Source organism: Leopardus geoffroyi, chromosome C1 (genome assembly GCF_018350155.1).
Source record: "Leopardus geoffroyi isolate Oge1 chromosome C1, O.geoffroyi_Oge1_pat1.0, whole genome shotgun sequence".
Classification (NCBI taxonomy): domain Eukaryota; kingdom Metazoa; phylum Chordata; class Mammalia; order Carnivora; family Felidae; genus Leopardus; species Leopardus geoffroyi.
Genome location: NC_059328.1, coordinates 134,350,253 through 134,364,677, shown reverse-complemented (window position 1 = coordinate 134,364,677; position 14,425 = coordinate 134,350,253). Strand labels below are relative to the sequence as shown.

The following is a 14,425-nucleotide window of genomic DNA, read 5'->3' as shown; positions in this document are numbered from 1 at the left end:
AAATATATCTCTAATTTGCCCCTTTTCCCAAAAGTAGCCTTCAATGAAGGTTCTTTTTTAAACAGAGAATTTTGCTAGTGAAATAGAAACTTGCCCTCATTTCACCCTATATCTTAAATAAAATTTAGGAAAATAATATAAAATATTCAAGTGTCATAACAAAGAGCTTTGTTTTGCATTTTAAAACTTTCCTGTTTTTTAATAGTTATTTAAAAAACTACACATTTGATAAACTACAACTTTGCAAAGGCTTCTAATGTTAACTTTAACCCAACACTTTATACTGGATAACAAGTGCCTTTTTCTCTTTCCTTATCTGGATCCTGAATAGTACATATTTTGTAAAACGATCAGTTGAAGATGCAAAGTCCCTTATTTTCTCTAGTAGTTAATTTTAAAAGCACTTTCAAACTAAAACTATACCTTACTCTGTCTTTAACAGTTTAACAAAATCTTAGCAAATGATTCTATTGTAATATCTTCTAAGGGACTTTTGAACTTGGCAGTTGCAAATATAAAAAGAATATTCTTTTCTACACCAAGGAAACAAACAGATGTTTTAATCACAGGTGAAAACACATTTTCATAGAAATATTTGTATATTCACACCAGAGCGTAGGACACCGCCAAACATTTTCATGTTTAAATTTCATGTTCACTGTAAAGTTAAAATTTGCTTACCTTTTCTCGGTGATCACTTGTTATTGAAACTGCCATCAACTTCCAACTGTTAATGACTCTTTCAACAAAAACGGAAAACAGTAAAGTCACATGTCATAAGAGTAGGCCTATGTTGGATGCTGCTTAATTTCAGTACTGGAGAAAAAAAAAAAAGGCAGGGGGGTTGGGGCGAGCACAAAAAACTTTAAAATAAAACCACTTCCTGCGTAGAGACGGTTAACCACATACACATCATTACTCGATTTGAAGAAATTGCCTTGTATAGTCAACAATATTTTTATTTTTCAATGTGCTTTTCAATTTTCAAACACTACTACATTTCTACAGGTTTCATCAATTCTGGTTTAATGGGGAAAATGTGTGGTTAAAAATGTAGCAGGGGGAGGAGCAGGAGGGTAAGCAAGGAGGGAACTTCCTCTTTCTCTCCTTCTAGCAAGAGCGTCAAACCTAAGTCTCTGCTATCCTCTGTTGGCGTGAGTATATTCACATAGCACCAAGAGGCCCTGCTTATTGACGGGGAAGCCGAGAAGCCACTTCCAGTTCATGAGCTGATAATTCCGTCTCGTGGACGGACTAACAAAGAGGTGCTCCAGTTACTAAATACAATGTCTCGGACAGGTTGCTAACGAACTTCAGAGAACACAGCCCAGGGCCCCAGTGCCACCTGGAGGAAAGAAGCGTGCTTATCTAGCACGTGCTGTGACACTCGCTTTGGTGGTGGCTCACACACTGGTGTGTCCTCTCTGGCAGTTTCCTAAGCAGTTCTGAAATCTGATGAGATTTTGCTCTAGCCGAATGATTTTTTGTGTGGCCTGATTTAAGAAGAAAAATAAAATAAAGGATAAAAAGGGTGTCATTTTTGGCAAGCTGCTTTGTGCTCATTTGTGTCAAACTTCAACCAATCTCAGACATATTTTGGGGGGAGGGGGCGGCTCTCAACAATAACTATAGGATGGGCATCTTTATTGAACCATGGAGTTCAAGAAATAAGTTCCTGGATGTCCAGGCTTGGCTGGTTTTGTGAGATTTGCAGGATACTCACAAAGGGAAAAGCTCCCCTTCCAAATATATGAGAAAGTTAAATCACAACCTCTTGTCATACAAACCAATTAGCCTGGAAATCTGTGTAATAGCTCTCAGTGGTGTGGAATGTTTGGCACACATAAAGACAATCATATATATATATATATATATATATATATATACACACACACACACATATATATACACACACACACACGTATTTGTTACATGTGACCCAAGTGAAGCATGGCATGTCCCTACAAATTGGTCTAATTTCTCCAAGACCTCCTTTTCAAAATTATATTTCAGACTGACTCTAGATCTTACTATCAATTGTCATTCTGGGATGCACCTTTTTAAGTGTTTAGAGCCGTGAAGTTTGTACTCAATATTCTCCTTAAGACTGAGGAAAAACTGGAACGAACATGATATTGGAAGGGAGAAAATCAGAATTCAGGCCTCAATTCTGACACTGCTATTTGTTTAACCTTGGCCAAGTCACTTCACTTCTCTGAGATTCGGGTTATTTTTGATATACCGGAACACACAAATAAAAACCGTCTATCTGTCAGGGTAAAAGTGAAGTTCTGGTTCACAAACCTGGCGGCTTCCCGGTGAAATCTGAAACTGGCTTCCATTCAGAGAGGCCAAGGAGAGACGGAAGAGAGAGGGAGCCCCTCCAGATGGGTAGGTTGCAGGTTTAATAAGGGAACTCACGTGCGAAGCTGGTCTTAGGAGGCCACATGACAAGTGGATCTCCGCACCAGAATCTTAAAAGTTTATTTAGAGGCCTTAACTGAGTTCATCTCATATTCCCTCCAGGCAGCCTTAGCCATGCATTCTCTTTCAAAGCTGCATCCTTAAAAAGACTCCCACTGTGGGAACTGTGGGCAGAATGTACATTTCAAGGACAGAGGAGGGGATGAGGAGCCTGATTGCCCAGGTGTGGTTCCTGGGTCAACCTGGGGTCAAGTCCTCTTGATGACCTCCTCTGACGATCTCTCTCCTGACTGGCTCTTAACATCTTTCATGCCCGCCCCCCCTTATAATGTGTGCTGAGAGTTAACAAGAGGTTTTATTAGCTGGGAGGTGGCTAGTCTCATGGCTGTGTGGCCGCATAGGGGGCAGATACCACAGCAACAATATAGAAACATACAAGAGAAAAAACATAGATTAAGATGATGATTTTAAAAATAAGTAACAATTTTTTTTTTAATGAGAGCTGCATGCTTTAAACCCTTGATTTAAGTCCCCTAGGCTGGGGTTCAGAGTGTTGTTTGTATTTTCATGTGAATTAATAACATCAGCAGACTCATTTTGTTTGGAGAATGGAGAAATGCCTCCTTGTGAGGGAGTAATGATGTTCCAGGTCATCTCATTTGGGAGGACAGCTTTTCTCATTGGAGACATTTTAGGGTTCAGTAAAGACAGGTTTTGATGGCTATCATTTAAGGCTTGTTGGGTGAATTTAGTAGGGGCTTCTATGTGTGCTACAGCATCCTATAGGCCCATGCAGGGGACAAAGATGGTGGCCAAGTAATTGTACCAATGGAAAACTAGAAGTGCCTTGAGAGGAAAGTTGGCAGTTTTTGTTACTGTGGGGGGATTCTCCCCTGTGTCCAGGGAAAACCCAGAGTGTAGTGACCCAAACATCCAGGTGAAAGCCATGACCAAAGGTTTGTGCCATATAACCACTGGGTTTCATTTGGGGATACCCAATGAACACCTGAGAGGCCATATCAGTCAGTGCCAAACCAGCCACTATCCTTTGATATGACAGAATGACTATATTGTTCTCATGATCTTTATCCCATATCCCTAGTGTGTCTGGGTTGGTTTTATTTAGAGTGATTTTTCTGTTCCCAGCATAAGAGTTCCTTGGCGTTCAAATGCCCATAACCCAGGGTGAGCTACACCAACCTGTCCCAATCAGAACACAGCCACCCACGGCTCTGATAGTGGCATTTTCAGGGCACTTTTGGTCAGCCATTTGATGGGCTGCCTGCAGTTGGATTAACAAAAAAGGAATACCCACGCCCAACATTATTGACAGTGTGTGCCACAGGCAAGGTTTTTGGATCAGTATTGGTAAGATCAGTTCTAGTTCTAGTTTGTTCTTCCTTCATGTATTAATTAGGGCTTTTCTTTTCTTTTTAAGTTTACTTGTTTTGAGAGAGAGAAAGGCAGAGAGAGTCATTGGGGGAGGGGCATAGAGAGGGGGAGGAGAGAATCCTAAGCAGGCTCCATGCTGTCAGCACAGAGCCCGATATGGGGCTTGAACCTACGAACCATGAGATCATGACCTGGGCTGAAACCAAGAGTCAGATGCTTAACCCACTGAGCCACTCTGGCGCTCCACTTTAGGGCTTTTCAATCCTCTTCCTGGAATGATGATACCCACCATGGCAATCCTGACAAACCAGAGAGGGACAGCTGCCGACATACCCAACAGCTAGATTGATTCCTTTGTCAGACATATGAGTGGGACCACTGTACGAAGGTATTTCTGTCAGGTGCCTATATCATAACTAGACTCCATAGGAGCAGGAGAAGTCCAAGGTTGAAAAGACAAATTTCCTAAGAATGTGTATGGGAAGGTCTTCCCCTTCTATACAAAGTATCCTTGTGGCCTGATCCTTAGCTGTTAATGTGGCTGCAGCTTTAGGAATTTGAGCTGGTTGTACAGAACATACATGTTAGCCTGGGTATGTAGCACTGTCAGGCATGAGATGGACTGGAGGCTGGATATGCAAGACCACAACCCCCATCTTCTCCCCTCCTTTAATGGTGCATATTCCAACTCAAGTATAATGCATTTTTCTAGGTCTGGCTTATAGCAGGATGATGGGATCTTGGTGGAGATTAAGTAGTTACCCTTCACCCAGCGATTTGATGTAACTCACCTATCCCAGTAGGATGTCCCATTGTAAATTCCAAGAGAAAATGCCTTTTCCAGGTGTGACGGGGCTTAGCGTTCTCAGCAACATAACACGTTAATATATGGTGAGAGGGCAATAGCTGTCTCCTCTGACTTCCATACCTATAGGATTGAGTGTCTCTGTAGGGGTCCCTAGTCTGGTATATGGGGCAACAGGCCTTACTGGTTAATCACTTAAATATATTAAATCTGGGACAGTATGTTAGTCCACTTGGCCAAGGCAGTTTTATTTGTTAGTAATTTAATCTATTGCTTTAAAACTTCATTTTTCCTATCAACCCTGATGCTTGCTGGTTATAGGGGATAAAACTTCCATTCAATGTCATGGTGTTTTGACCAGTGCTGCATATCATGACCATTAAAATATGACCTTGATCACTGTTTATTTGATGAGGATATCCATACGTAGTACTCAGCTTCTCTAGTCCCCTAATGGTGCCAGCCCAGTTTGCACGACAGGGGAAAGCTTGGGTTAGTTCAGATTCAGTGTCCATATAAACCAAGACATATTTAGAACCCTCACTCTAAGGGCAGAGATCAATATTATTATTGATTTGCCTCCTTAGCCAGTTGGGAACTCTGTCAAGTGGTCCCAGACTCCTTCAGCAGTTGCCTTCCCACACGTCCAATCTATTTTATCTACTGAATGATTCATTGCTAGGTCTTGTGCTCAAACTAGGACATCAGCTTCTTGATTGTCAGGGGTTATTAGTACCTTATGATCCCACAGCTCCTTTAGGCTCTTGCAGGTGAACTCAAATGCCTTTCCATATATATTGACTCCACAAGAGTTTATTCATGATCACCCCCATTCCTTGGCTTCCCATTGTTCAAGTCATGGGGTTAATCTTTTTATATTTTATTTTATTTTATTTTATTTTATTTTATTTTATTTTATTTTATTTTTAGAGAAAGAGTGTGTGTGAGAGCAGGGGAGAGGGGCACAGAGACAGAAAGTCTTAAACAGGCTCCATGCTCAGCATGGGTAGCCCTGCCCAAAGTTTTAATCCACTTCTCTAGTATTTTTGTCTCAGCAAAGGCAACTTGTAGTTCTGATCCCAAGGAAGAATAATTCCCAAATGATTTCCAAAAATGTTATGGTGATGCCCATGCCTTGAATTTTCTGTTGGTTCACTACCTACACTGTCCCTCATAGATGTTCCAACAAAATCTGCAAAGTGTCCTGTAAGAGAGGTAAGTCTTCACAAGTTAATGTTATATTATTAATGTAATGGGCCCATTTTACTGAGATGGGGAAGAACAGTAATAGGTCTGTTATCATCAGATGACATAATGTGAGCTGTGTAGGTAGCCTTAGGGAAGGACGTGAAAGGTCTCTTTTCGACCCTCCCATGTGAAAGCAAATTAATCTTGTGAGTCAGCATCCAGGAATGTACTGAAAAAGAGTGTGCTAAGTCCAGCACAACATGGAATAATTCCAGAACCATGTCCAAGGTATTTAAGGTGGTGGCAATGGTGAGCACAGCAGAATGGAGGTGGTGAGGGGAAACATTACGTGGTTCACTTGTTCAATTCTCAGTAGTAGTTTTGATTAAGAACAAGTAAACATGAAATGAAGACAAAAACATCTTTCTTTTTTTTTTTTTTCCTTTTTTTTTTTTTTTTTTTTGGTATAAAATGGGAGGCCAACAACTTAGGCAGTGATATACTTGGTTTTGATCTCTAGAAGGAGACGTACTTACTATGATTGTGATTAAGGCTCTATTTAGGGCTTTGACATTTGTGGCTTACCATGTTCACTCTTTCTAATCTAATATTTATTGACTGCTTGCTATAGATCAAGAATGGTATCAAGCACTTTACATTTTTTCTGTCATTTACTCCTCACAACAACTTTATGAACTGAGCAATGTTATTATACTCTTTTTTTTTTTTTTTTTCAACGTTTATTTATTTTTGGGACAGAGAGAGACAGAGCATGAACGGGGGAGGGGCAGAGAGAGAGGGAGACACAGAATCGGAAACAGGCTCCAGGCTCCGAGCCATCAGCCCAGAGCCCGACGCGGGGCTCGAACTCATGGACCGCGAGATCGTGACCTGGCTGAAGTCGGACGCTTAACCGACTGCGCCACCCAGGCGCCCCTACTCTTTTTTTTTTTTTAAACGAAGAAACTAAGGTTAAATTGCTGCCCCAATTAGTGAGGAGTAGAGCCAGGATTCAAATTTAGAAGCTCTGACTCCATAGCCCTTCTTCTAAATTACTAGGTTATCTGCTAACTACTTGCTATGCAGCACAACTGAAAGTGAATAATACTGAGGAAAAGTTTCACCCCTGGTATTTCTTTTTGCTTCTTCACTGACAGGATTAATAGACTTAACAGGTAAAAATCATTCTTGCGAATCACACTAAAATCAGATTTCTCTAAAAAGCTCTCTGCATTTTAAATCATTGTTGAAGAGACTGAAAGAATGGCTGGATAAATGGAAATGTATTATGTTCATAGATAAGAATCCTAACCATGTAAATGCATCAATCTGCCTAATTCAATCAACAAGTAGATTCAGTAAAATCCCAATTATTATTGCAGCTAATGTTTTGAAGAACACAACAGGTTTTTTTCCCCCAAATTTTCATAGAAAAATAAGTGTTTAAAAATACCTAAGTCCATTTTGAAACAGAAGATGACTCCCCTGTCAGATATTTACATAGTCCCAAGCCATAGGATTAAAAAACATTTCAGTGCTAGCCCAGAAACAGTTCAGAAAAGACTGAATTTATTTGAGAACTTGATATATAACAAAGATAGCATCATAAGGTAAACAGGAAGAACAGATTGATTAGTAGATGGTGTTGGCAAGACATAATCTCTAAATCAAGAAAAATAGAGTTAGGCCCCTACCTTTCACCACATGCAAAGGAGGACCCTAGATGCGTTAAAATCTACATTTGAAAGGTAAAACCACAATGCTGATACAGTAAAATGACAGAAAATATTTTTGGAATAAAGGAACTTTCCTTTCTTTTTTTTTTTGTTTTGTTTTTTTTTTGTTTTGTTTTTAATTAATTTATTTACTTATTTAAGTAATCTCCACACCCAATGTGGGGCTCAAACTCATGACCCCGAGACCAAGAGTCACATTCTTTCCTGACTGAGCCAGCCAGGCACCCCTAAAGGAAATTTCTTTTTTTTTTTTTAATTTTTTTTAATGTTTATTTATTTTTGAGAGACAGAGAGCACGAGTGGGGAAGAAGCAGACAGAAGGAGACACAGAATCCGAAGCAGGCTCCAGGTTCTGGGCTGTCAGCACAGTGTCTGATGCAGGGCTCAAACCCACGAACTGTGAGATATGACCTGACCTGAAGTCAACGCTTAATCGACTGAGCCACCCAGGCGCCCCAAGGAAATTTCTTAAGCAGCATCCCTAAATTAAAAATAAAAGAGCAAAAATATATGGATTTGACTGTACAATAATTAAGAACTTCTGTTAATTATTAAACACTATTGACAGAGTAACAGAAAAATAACAAACCAGTGGAAAATACCTAGATTGACAAAAGATTTGTGCAAATCAATAAGAAAACAATAGGCAAACTGACTGGAAATAAGAACATAATTTAAATAAATAACTCATGAAAATACCTGACCAATATGTCAAGAGATACACAAACTCTCTAGTAATCACTCTAAAAACAGTTAGCTTCTGTTGAAATGGCAAAAATCTGGATGAGAATTTATGGAGAGAAGAACTCTCATATATCGTTAGTTGAATTGTACACTGAAGCTATACTGACAAGGAATCTAGCAAAAGTTAGGAAAATAGGATATGTATGCATTATGTTCCAGCAACCCAATTCTGGTGTAAATCTATGGTACAGATAAATTCCTGACAGAGTCGCTTCCTTCCTTTATCACACCGAGTTAACTGATTTTGGCCTCAGTTCTTGTGGTTCAGGTAACACTTACTTGTATTGTGTTTGTGTGTTTGTGTATGATCACGGGGAAAACCAAAAGTTTCTAGACCCTCTGAACAGATGTTGTGAGCTGGACACGAAAAGGGAGTAGCAAAGGGAGGAAAGGCTTGACTTAGACTGAGAATGAGTTAGATTCCCTGAGACTAGGATGAGAGAGGGGTGAGCTTCCCTCACTGAGGAGAGTCATGCTCTACCCTCAGGCAGCTGCCCAGCACTAGTGAGTGATTTAATCTGGAGGTAACATCTATTCACTTAATGAGTACTTACTACGTGTCAGGCACAGCACACTACGGTAGGCTTTGGGCATACTATTAAGGAAAAAAGATAAATAATTGAAATATAGAATATATTAGACAGTAATCACTGATAAGGAGAAAAATATAAAAGCGGTGAAATGGCACATGAAATGTTGAGGAGGTAAAATTTTAAGTCTATAAGCAGAGGGATCATATGAAGGAAAGTAAAGAAAGACCTAAAGAAATTGAGGGAGTGAGCCATGTGGGTTGAGGGGTGGGAGGTGGGTATTCCAGACAGAGGGAATAGGAAGTACAAAAACTCTAAATGAGGATCATGTCTAGAATGTTTAAAAAAAATGTGTGGAGATCAGTGTGACTGCAGAGGACCAAGAAAGGAAGGAGTATGAGGATAATGTCAGAGAAGTAATAAAGGCCTAGACTATTTGGGTCCCCCTGCCCTTTTGGAAAATCTGAGGGAGAAAACGAAACATTAAGATAATTTGTCTCACAGGTGTACAAGATCACTGTCTATCATATGAAGAATTTACTGAAGGAGGTAGGAATAGAACCAGGGACACCAATTATCAAGCTGTTGCAATAATTCAAGGCAGAGATGATTGGGAGGGAATTAGACCAAGGTGGTGGAGGCGGGTATAAAGAAGATTTCACCATCAAATTCTGGATGTGCTTTGAAAGTGGGTCCAACAGGGTTTCCTCTTGAGCAACCACAGATAAATCGAGATTATAGTCCGAACTACTGAAAAATGTAGTTGCTATTAAATGAGGTGAAAAAAAAAAACTTTAGAAGAGCTGGTTTTGCTGCATCGGGGCCCAAAGCTAAAGGAGTAAAACTGAAGACTGCTCCTATGGCAAATTGAGGAGGCATGTAATCCTTTGAGTCAGATTTTTCCTTTGAGTCAGAGATTTTCATGCCCATTGAGGAAATGAAGAGACGGTACTGGGCTTTGGTACTCCAAAGCCAAGAGTTAGAACTGATTCTTGCTAAAGAGAACACTGTAGAATGGTTATGACTGCCACAAAAGAGGCACTAAAATAGATTTAAAAAAAAACAAAACAAAACAAAACAAGAAAACTTGTCAACACTAGGATTCTATGTGGGGAAAGAAAGTCTTTTGTGAGAAATTGAAAATTGATTCATGTTGAGGATCCAGATGCATAATATCTTTTCCAGTACTGAGAATTCTAAGTCTATAAGTCCATGTAAAACTACTTTTAGACCAGTAAAACCAGGTGGCCTTGGAAAAAGCAAATGCAAAACTGCCATGTAGCAAATACTTCCTCAATCCAGAAGAAGTCTAACTGCATCCAAACATTTTCACTCACTGTCTAAGGTGCTTTCACAATGAAACTGACACTGCATATGAAGAAATGATCAATTTTTAGGCAGAAGTCAGCATTAAAAAAAAACAGGATAAACAGAGTCTTCATAATTTGAAATTACAGAGATGAGAAAATAATCTACAAAATGAGCATATTGAAGCTGTATACAAAGATTAGAAGTAGAGTCCATAAAAAACACCAGAGGTCCATAAAAAATGTCAGATTTTTATGAGAATAAAATACAAAATTTTTAAAATACATATTAAGGACTTATGTTCTTGATTACCAGAGATTTTTCTGGCAGTAGGTAGATGACCCCATTCTAATTGCACCATAAGGAATATACCTATATTGGGCCATGAATTAGAATACAATTCCTGTACCGTAATGCCTTCTAACTGAAATATTTTACCATTATATGTTTTTTCTTGATAATATCTGAGCATATCATTATAAATCAAAGGTTCTGTCATTCACATAATTCTTTTCTGTATATAACTATTAGATATTATGTTTTACCAAGCATTGGATATTCTGAGGTCTTAATGAAAAACATAACCTAAGAAATTATTTACTTCAAATAAATTTGTCACTCTTGAAATGTTTTAGAAGGATCATTTGCATCATCACAGATAGAAGGCGCTTTATTTTTCTAGTTAAACAATAACCAATACTGTGAATTAGTGGGGTTGTAATTTTTATTGTTCTTCTTTGCATTATTTCCTTTCTGTGGATATGAACGAAAAACCAAAGATTACTTCTTTACACTTATGAAAAAAATTATGTCTTATAGAATATATCAGCCACTTATATTTAATATCATTAAAACTGAAATAACCTGAAAATGTGTATCTAGATGAAAATTTTTTCTTTTAATTTCTAAAAGTAATGCACACGTAAAATATCTAACAACTACACATCATCACTTTATGCCAACTGTGTTCTAATAAATACCAATTATTCTGAACTCTTATCTTAGTCAAAAAATGGCGTTTTCCACCTACTTCTTCTCAAGTAAAATTTGGTACTGAGACAAAAAATAGTAATATTAAAAATTCAAAAGAAATATTAAAATCAATGACAAGTGAAGAAAGAATTAATAAACTTGAAGATAGAATTCAAGAAAACTAGAAGGTGGCAAGAGTGCTGAAAAGATGCAAAAGATGAAAGAATGAATAAGAGACACAAAGATTAGAATACATCTTTAAGGAGTTCCAGGGGAAGGGAATAGAGAAGATGGGGGAGAGCAAACTATAAAGGGATAAAACCTGAGAATTTCCTTAACTTGATAAAAAGATTTGAAGAACACATAGAATAGAAGATGGTGGACTGGGATGAAAGGCAGATTCAGGAATGACTTTCACAAACTGAGACTTTTCTGAGCTGAGTTTTATAGAAACCAGCTGCTGAGTTATCAGTGTGAACGTGTGTGTACATGCAGGAAGGTATTGGCTGATGGAGGTGTGCCCTCTATTCTGGTAAATATGGTAACTAAAGAATCCCACATTCACCAATAGCAAAGGACTATAATTATTCTCTCTGTGACTACATGGCTGTCATCATACCAGTGTATACCTTTGATTTGGCCAACTATAAATTAAAGTATGGCCTCCTATTGTCCAATGAGCCATATTATAGATAGAAAATATAAACAATTGATGAAATGGTCCAATAAGTGATGAGCTGGAGCAGGCTCAAACCAACTTGCAAAAGCCACATGTGCACATTATCTTCTCAATCCTATGTTCAGTAACATTTGTCTGTGACAGAATTACTTACATCATGAAAACTGGCAAATGCTACAACTTGGGGCTTTAGTTTCCAGAGAATTGGTTATTAAAAAATCTATCACATGTCACTGAAGCGAATCTCTACTGGTGGAATGAAGCAACAAATCTCAAAGCAACAATACAAAGTTTGTACTTAAAATATTATTTCCCTAACTAGAAATGAAATTAAAGAAAACAAAAAAAAGTTACATAACTTATCAGAAATAGAGTATGGATTATTACTTCAAGATTTTAGATTGTAATTAATCACCACTACAATTCATGCTGAAACATAATGGAAACATTTCTATCCTGTTAGATTCTGCATTGTTACAGACTCTGGAAAGAACATAATAATGAGGCTGAAAAGCCTTGTTTTTGTTCACCACAAGAAATGAGAATGATTAGGACATGGAGAAAACTATAAATAGTAGCTTAAACCTGCTAGACTTGGAAAACACCACAATGATACATTTTCCTCTAAAACAATAACAAGAAGAAGAAACAAAAATAATTAATTAGAATCATTTAAAAATCGCTTTTGAAACATGTATGATGAAAATACCTAAAAATTTCCCCCCAAAAGCTATGTCTTTACAAGTTTTCATGGATCTTATTAACCTGTGTCTTATAAAGTGGCCAAGATATGTCTGCCTTCTTTGCTTAAGAATGACTCAGCCGACCAGAGTTTAAAAAGATCATGTGGAAGAATGATTTGTGCCAATAATATTTTGGTCTAAATAAAAGGCCTGCGGGAGCACCTGGGTGGCTCAGTCCATTAAGCATCCGACTCTTGATCTTGTCTCACGTCATGATCTGATAGTTCATGAGATCAAGCCAGGCATTGGGCTCTGTGCTGAAGTGCAGAGCCTGCTTGGGATTCTCTCTCTCCCTCTCCCTGTCCCTCCCCCACTTGTACGGGTGCACTTGCTCTCTCTCTCAAAATAAATATATAAACTCAAAAAAAAAAGAGGGGTGCCTGGTTGGCTCAATCAGTTAAGCATTTGACTCTTGGTTTTGGCTCAGGTCATTTGTGAGATCAAGCCGTGCATCAGGCTCTGTGCTGATAGTGTGGAACCTCCTTGGGATTCTCTCTCTCCCTCTCTCTCTCTTAAAAATAAATCTTTTTTTCAAAAAAAAAAAAGAGAAAAAAAGAAAATACCTATTAAGACACAAGGTGGCAAAATGTTGCAGGAATGCTAGTGGAAACTGCTATACTTTCTATATCCTCTATGGGTGTCTTTGGTTTCTGGCCTTTTTTGAGCCAGAGGCATCAATGACTTTGTTCTGGAGTAGCTTTTCAAGGATTTTGTATAGCAAACAGTCTTAGAACATGTAGTGTCATCTTCTGGAGCAGAGAGGAGTTTTGTTCATTGCAAAGAATAATGAAGATTTGTCTCCCTTTGGAGCAAAGTTTGGTTGGGTTGGTTGCCCTTATACATAATTGGGGTTTTCTAATTTCAAGGTCTCTTTAATATAAACCCACCGTGTACACTTGAGCCCATCTCCACATTGCCTCCATGGGACCTGTGGAGCAAGGGAAACTGATGTAGACATGAAACTCACAATAGCTGCTGTGCTGTGAGTAGAAGTCCTTTGTCTCTGACCCAGGAATCTCTTGTCTTCTGCTACCATTTACAAAACGGCAGCACAGTAAGTTGTAAGTAGTATAGAATCTCAGACTCCACAGTTCTAGACACATCCAACCCTTCTAATTTTGACTTTTCTTCCTTGCACTCTTTATTACTTCACTCTCTCATTACTTTATTCTTCCCTCCCTATTTCTATTTTATATCACCTTATTTTTCATTGTTCTTTATTTATCCTCTATATAGTTATCCTCTCTATATAAACAAAACATCTAGTACAGAACGTAGCACATAATATAGATGTGTTGAGTGAACCCATGCATTTAAAAGTTTCCATCTCTAAAGAGCATTTTTTCCCCTTGGTTTATCATTGACAACTTGAATTAGATGTGCATAATGTTAGTTAATTTAGTTTTGAGTTTCAACTGTTAATTTCCTTTTAAATTGTGGGATATTGAATCATCATAGCAATTTTAAGAAATATATTTTATTTTTTCAAGAGTTTGCTGCACCATTTCCTACTTTCTAGGGGATTTTTTCTCTCTCTCTCTTCCTTTTGATATGCAGGGCCATTTAAGTCCTCCATGCATTTCTGGAAAACTAAAACCCCAAATCTAAGCCTGTTGAACCTCTTGTCACACAAGTATTTGAAAGAATGATACTTAAGGGAAATAGAAAATGACACTTTTTCCCTCATCTTTTGAAGACGAAATGATCCACCCCCCTCCCTTCAATTCTACCAAAAGAGATTCCCCAGCTCATTTTCCTTAGCAAGAGCTTTAAAGTGTAAAAAACTCATCAAACATCTTTTCCTCTGAGACAATGTCATCTGAGTTCAAAGGATGTACACAGCTCTGCAAAACTGCTGTCTTGTTTCAGTGATAAGGCCTTGGCTTTCATTTTATGTTTGATTC

The 14,425-nt window shown here is 38.2% G+C and overlaps 1 protein-coding gene across 4 annotated transcripts in view; it reads right to left on the bottom strand.

Annotated features, from left to right (window-relative positions):
• The window catches only part of ARHGAP15 (Rho GTPase activating protein 15), a 618,637-nt gene extending 617,622 nt beyond the window's left edge, over positions 1-1,015 (bottom strand). For 2 of the 4 annotated variants that reach the window (XM_045479691.1, XM_045479692.1), the window contains exon 1: positions 682-1,015. The gene's annotated coding sequence lies outside the window, so the exon portion shown is untranslated. The remainder of the gene's footprint in view (positions 1-681) is intronic. The other 2 variants (XM_045479690.1, XM_045479689.1) reach the window with 1 other exon arrangement.
• Positions 1,016-14,425: the final 13,410 nt, after the last annotated feature.